At 43.0% G+C, this 6,260-nt stretch overlaps 1 pseudogene; it reads right to left on the reverse strand.

The window, feature by feature from the left end:
* Window positions 1–5,342: 5,342 nt before the first annotated feature.
* LOC138142976 (endothelial differentiation-related factor 1 pseudogene) lies at window positions 5,343–5,823 on the reverse strand (annotated as a pseudogene).
* Between the last annotated feature and the right edge of the window lie 437 nt (window positions 5,824–6,260).

Here is a 6,260-nt window from a genome sequence, read left to right on the forward strand (position 1 = left end):
AGTACCTGGTACATAGTAGACACTTCAGTCCTTCTTACCTCCCTCCCTTCCTTTATCCCTCCCTGATTCCCTTCCTTCCCCTTACTTCTATTCCCTTCCCTTCCTTCCCTCTTTCCTTCCTTGCTTCCTTTCTCCCTCTCTCCCTCCCTTCCTTTATCCCTCCCTGCTTCCCTTCTTTCCTTTCTACTTTTATCCCTCCCTGCTTCCTTTCCTTCTTTCCTTCCCTCCCTCCCTCCTTCCTTCTTTTATCCCTCCCTGCTTCCTTTCCTTCCTTTCTTCCTTACCTCCATCCCACCTTCCTTCCTTCCCTCTTTCTTCATTCCAAACAATATGATTTGGCAACATATGGGAAGTACAGAATGAGTGAAAGTGAAGAGTCAAGGATGGCCTAGGTGACTGGGGGAATGGTGGTGCCCTTAACAGTAAGAGTTTAGGGGGAAAATACTGAGTTCTGTTTTGGACATCCTGAGTTTTGGATGCCTATAAGACATCCAGTTTAAGATGTCCTAAAGGAAATCAGTGATGCATGGCTGTAGCTCAGGAAGGAGCACAGAGCTAGATATATAAAACTAGCAATTCTCTGCACAGATATTTTAATTGAACCCATAGATTTATGGGTTCATAATGCTGATGAGATCACCATATACTATAGTATACATTTACTAGGTGCCTATTAAGTGCCAAGGGCTGTGCTAAGCACTGAAGATACAAAAAAAGACAAAAGTCAGTTCTGGCTCTCAAGGACTTCACATTCTAATGTGGGAGACAACATATGAACAACTATGTACAAACAAGCCATATACGGGATAAATTGGAAATAATCACAGGGGAAGGGCTTCCCTTAGAAAGTGAGATTTTAGGGGCAGGTAGGCAGTGCAGTGAATAGAGCACACTGACTGTGGAGTTAGAAGGACCTGAGTTCAAATCCAGCCTCAGACACGTAACACTTACTAGCAATGTGACCTTGGGCAAGTCACTTAACCCCAATTGCCCTGCCTTCCCCCCTCCAAAAAGAAAAAAAAAAGGAATTTTAGCTGGGACTTGATAAAAGCTTGGGAAACCGGAAAGAGAGTATTCCAGGAATAGGGATAGCCAGTGAAAATACTCAGAGTCAAGAGATAGACTATCTTGTTTGAGGAATGGAAAGGAATACAATGTTATAGAATCACAGAATATATGGGGAAATGTAAGATGAAAGAACAGAGAATTTTTTTTTTGTCAAGGTCACCTGGCTAGTTAGTATTAAGTGTCTGAGGCTGGATTTGAACTCAGGTCCCCCTGACTTCAGGACCAGTGCTCTGTTCACTGCACCACCCAGCTGCCCCAGAAGAGGATTTCATATGTTTGATCCTGGAAATGATAGGAAGGCATTAGGGTTTGAGTAGGGGAGGATGGCATGGTGAAATCTGGACTTTAGGAAGATCTCTTTAACAGCTGAGGAAGATGGATTGTAGTGAGGAGGGGCCTGAGACAGGGAGACCAACCAGTGAGCAATTGCTATAGTCTAGGGCGGTGATAAGGGCCTGAACTAGGGTAGTGGTAGTGTCAGAGGGGAGAAGGAGGCATATTTGAAAGATATTACAGTTGTTCAATATCACAGTATTTGAGAGACACTGAGGTTAAGCTGACAGGCAACAGATTGGATATTAGGAGATGAAAGAAAGTAAGAAGTGGAAGATGGCAGAGTAGAAGCAAGACCTCCCCGCTGCTCCAGCTTCCATGTAAAAAGGAGACTCTAAACAAACTTTGGAGCTGCAGATCCCACAAAATGACACAGAGAAACTAAGCTCCCGCTGAGGACAGCCCGGCAGGTCAGCAGCAAGCGGCCAGCTCAGTGCTCCGGGAGCCAGCTCCACACCACAGCTTTAGCCCCAGGGTGGGCCTGAACAGTTGCAGCCCAGCCAGAGGGACTCCAGATCAGCAGTAGCTGTGTCCGTTTCCAGAATTATCAACATATAGATGTGAAGGACAAAGTGAGAAGTCAATGCAATCTGGACTTTGGAACCCAGTAAGTGGGAGTGCGTGGCTTTTGCCCCTGGGGCAAGAAGCTGCTGAGATGCCAGTACAGCCAGCCAGCACCACAAGGCAGCTTCAGCTCCCGGCCTGCAGAGTGCAGGGGGACCAAGCACCAGTCTGAGGGGTAATCGCTCTTGCTTTAACCTTCTTGGATCTGGATTGCAGTCTAGGGTGGAGGTCCTGGGGTGTGTGTCCAGCTTGCCAGAGCGTGTGGAGACCTCAGAGAGGGCACCCATCTACTACCTCTGGCAGCTGAGAAAACCCCAGTGTTTGGTACGAAAGCTCCCCTCTCTGGTGGCAGAGTCCTACTGTGGCAAAAAGCCCAGGGGTCAGGTGACTGAGGGGTGACATAACCAGGCAAAGGAAACAAAACAGACAGAAGATTCCAACATTAGACTCCTATTTGGGGGACAAAAAGGAGCAAAGCATGGAACAGGAGGAAGACAGTGAAGTCAGAACTCTTGCACCAAAAGCTTCAAAGGAAAATATGAGCTGGTTACAGGCCACAGAGGACCTTAAGAAGCAGATAAGAGAAGTGGAGGAAAAATTGGGAAGAGAAATGAGAACAATGCAAGAAAATTATGAAATGAGAGTCAACAGCCTGACTGAGGAAAATCACAGCTTAAAAAACAGACTAACTCAAATGGCAAAAGAGGCTCAAAAAGGCAATGAGAAGAAAAATGCCTTAAAAAGCCGAATTTGCCAGATGGAAAAAGAATCTCAAAGCTCAATGAGGAGAATCATTGCTTGAGAATTAGATTGGAGCAAATGGAAGCTAATGACTTTATGAGAAATCAAGGTGCTGTTAAACAGATCCAAACAAATGAAAGAATAGAAGGCAATGTGAAATATCTCATGGGAAAAACCACTGACCTGGAAAATAGATCCAGGAGAGATCATTTAAAAATTATTGGACTACCTGAAAGCCATGATCAAAGTAAGAACCTAGAAATCATCCTCCAGGAAGTTCTCAAAGAAAACTGCCTGATGGTTTAGAACCAGAGTGCAAAATAGAGGTTGAAAGAATCCACCGATCACCTCCTGAAAAAGATCCCCAAAAGAAAACTCCTAGGAATATTATAGCCAGGTTCTGGAATTCCCAGATTAAGGAGAGAATATTACAAGCAGCCAGGAAGAAACAATTTGAATATTGTGGAAACACAATCAGGATAACCCAGGATCTGGCAGCTTCTACACTGAGGGATCGAAGGGCTTGGAATGTGATATTCTGGAGGTCAAAGGAGCTGGGATTAAAACCAAGAATCACCTGCCCAGCAAAACTGAGTATCATCTTTCAGGGGAAAATATGGTCATTGAGCGGAATAGAGGACTTTCCAGCATTCTTGCTGAAAAAAAACCAGAGTTGAATAGAAAATTTGACATTCAGATACAAGAAGCAAGAGAAGCATGAGAAGGTAGACAGGGAAAAGGAATCATAAGGAATTTATCAAAGTTGAACTATTAACATTCCTACATGGAAAAACAATAATTGCAACTGATGAAACTTTTCTCAGTAATTGAAGGGAATAGAAATATATATATGAGGGTATATGGGCATATGAATATATATATGAATGTGTGTATACATGTTTACAGGTATACGTAGATAGAGGGCACAGAACCAATTTAACAGGAAAGGATGATACTTAAAATGGGAAATTAAGAGGTGAGAGAGGAATATAATGAGAGGAGATGGGGAGAGACAGAATGGGGTAAACTATCTTATATAGAAGAGGCAAAGGAAAAATGGTTACAATGGAGGGAAAGAATAGGAAGGCAAAAGGGAATGGGTCAACCTTATTCCCATTGAATTTGGCTTGAGGAGGGAATGAAATACACACTAAATAGGGTATCTCACCCTCCTGGAGAGTAGGGGAGGAAGGAGATGAGAGGGAGGATGATGGAAGGAAGGGCAGACTAGGGGGGAGGGAAGTTGGAAGCACCCACTTTTGAAAAGGGATGGGATCAAAGTAGAGAATAGAACAAGTGGGAGGTGGGATAGGAGGGGGGGGGAAATATAGTCAATCTTTTACAATATATCTACTATGTTATTGTTTTGCACTAGCCACACATGTACAATCTATATTGAACTGCTTATCTTCCCAGTAAGGGTGGGTGACAAGGGAGGAAGGGAATGAATCTGGAATTCAGAGTTTATAAATCAAATATATATGTATATATATATACTATTATTAATACTATTTTACATATAATTGGGAAATAAGATATATAGGCACTGAGGCATAGAGATCCACTGGAAAAGTTGAAAGGGGTATGGGAGAAAATATGGGAGAGAGCAGATTGGAGGAGGGAATATCCTGTGGGACTGCTATTTTGGGGCAGTGGGTAGGGGAAAAATGGGGAGAAAATTTGTAACTCAAAATCTGGCAGAAATGAATGGTGTAATTCAGAAGTTAATAAAGCATTTGGAAAAAATAAAATTAAAAAAAAAAAGAAAGTAAGAAGTGGAAGATGACATGACACCTAGGCTTCAGCCTGGGGGACTTGGAAGATGGTGGTGCCCTCAACAGTAACTGGGAAGTTTGAAGGTGGGGAGTTTTTTTTGGGAGGGAAATGAATTCAGTTTTGGACATGTGAAGTTTAAGATTTCTACAGGACATTCATTTTAAGATCCAGTTAGAGATGTAGATCTGGAGGTCAGTAAAGAGGTTAGGGCTGGTTAAATTGATTTGAGAATTGTGTTCATAGGGATGAAAATTTTATCCATAGGAGCTGATGAGATCAGCAAGTAAAATAGTATAGAGAAAAAAGAGAAAAGGACCCAGGATGGATTCCGGGGGCATCCAGAATGAATGGCCTTGAGTTGGATGAAGATCCAGCAATGGAGATTGACAGAGTGATAAGATAGGTAAGGAGGAGAAACAGAGAGAGTAGTGTCAGGAAAACCTAGAGAGAAGAGAGTATCAAGGTGAAGAGAGTAATTGACACTCTCAGAGGTTTCAAAGAGGTCAAAAACCTCAGATATAACCCCCTCCACACTAACCCTCCCCTTAAAACACATTAATTTAAATTGATCCCATTTCAACATATGCCCCAGTGCCTCAAAAAGTTATAACTGCTTCTAGAGAGACAAACATTTGCTGACAAAATTAAGAGGATTATTAGTTCTGGCTCCTCAATCTTCAAAAAAAAACAAAGGGGGAAAAGTCAGGAGAATAATTTAATTTGCAAAATTTTATTTTTGTTACAGCAGGTATACATTTGGAAGGTTCCTCCCCTAAACAAGTCTGATACCCCTGTGTTCAGCTTGGCAATGTGAAGAGACACATTGGTTCTGGTGGTGAAGGAGAACCAGCCAGGATAGATCAGTCTGAATGAACTGATTTTTGAGACTTTGTGTTCATTTCCCATTCATTGTCCCCTGTGTCAAGCGGCTTTCCAATGTCCTTCCCACAAAGCTTGAGACCAATGGCTCTTTGGATCTTGCCCAAGACCCAGTTATTAGGGACAGCCTGTCCACACTCATTGTCAGCAATAGCTGGGGGCTTTTCGTTGATTTTTGTGGCCAGATCCTTCTGTGTCAATCCCTTGTTCTGTCAGCCCTGTTGGATCATTTTGCCCATTCTAGAGTGACCCTGGTGAAGTTCCTCAAGTTCTCAGTCCAGCTTGGCTGTGTTCTTTGTGAGGGAGTGATGTTTGTTTTGGCCAGCAGACTCCTTTTTGGAAGTCTTTACATCTTCTCCTTTTCTCTGAGCTGCTAAGATGACCTTACTTGCACTAGGCTTGGGCTGCCACAGGGCCCTTCTTGGGCAGCACCATCACCGGGTCCCTATCACTCTCTGTCATGGCAGGGGGTGTGAGGGAGCAGTCTCGGCTCTTGGGGAAGCCAGACTTGGGGGGGAGGGGCAACGCAATGCTCTGCCTACCTCTATCACTCACCACTCTGCTCCCTCTGTTGGGAAGATTTTTAAACATTTTTTAATATGGAGGAAGGAGTCAATGATACTAAATGTAAAAAATAAAGAAATAAAAATAAAAACCAGGCAATTTTTTTCAAAGAAAGAGCTCACTCAGGAAAGAACCTTGGGGGACACCCATGGTTAGTGGGTGTGACATGAATTAAAAAACCAACAAAGGAAACTGAGGAGTAGTTGGACAGGAGGAAAATCAGTAAAAAGTAGCATAATGAAAATTCAGAGAGGAAAGAACATTTAGGTGGAAAAGGTGATCAATAGAATTCAATGCTGCAGAGAAGCCATGAAGACCAGCTGCTCCTTTTATTC

The sequence above is a fragment of the Petaurus breviceps genome, unplaced genomic scaffold (genome assembly GCF_028583685.1).
Source record: "Petaurus breviceps papuanus isolate PSGF00001 unplaced genomic scaffold, PetGlider_PUasm1.0 90617, whole genome shotgun sequence".
NCBI lineage: Eukaryota > Metazoa > Chordata > Mammalia > Diprotodontia > Petauridae > Petaurus > Petaurus breviceps.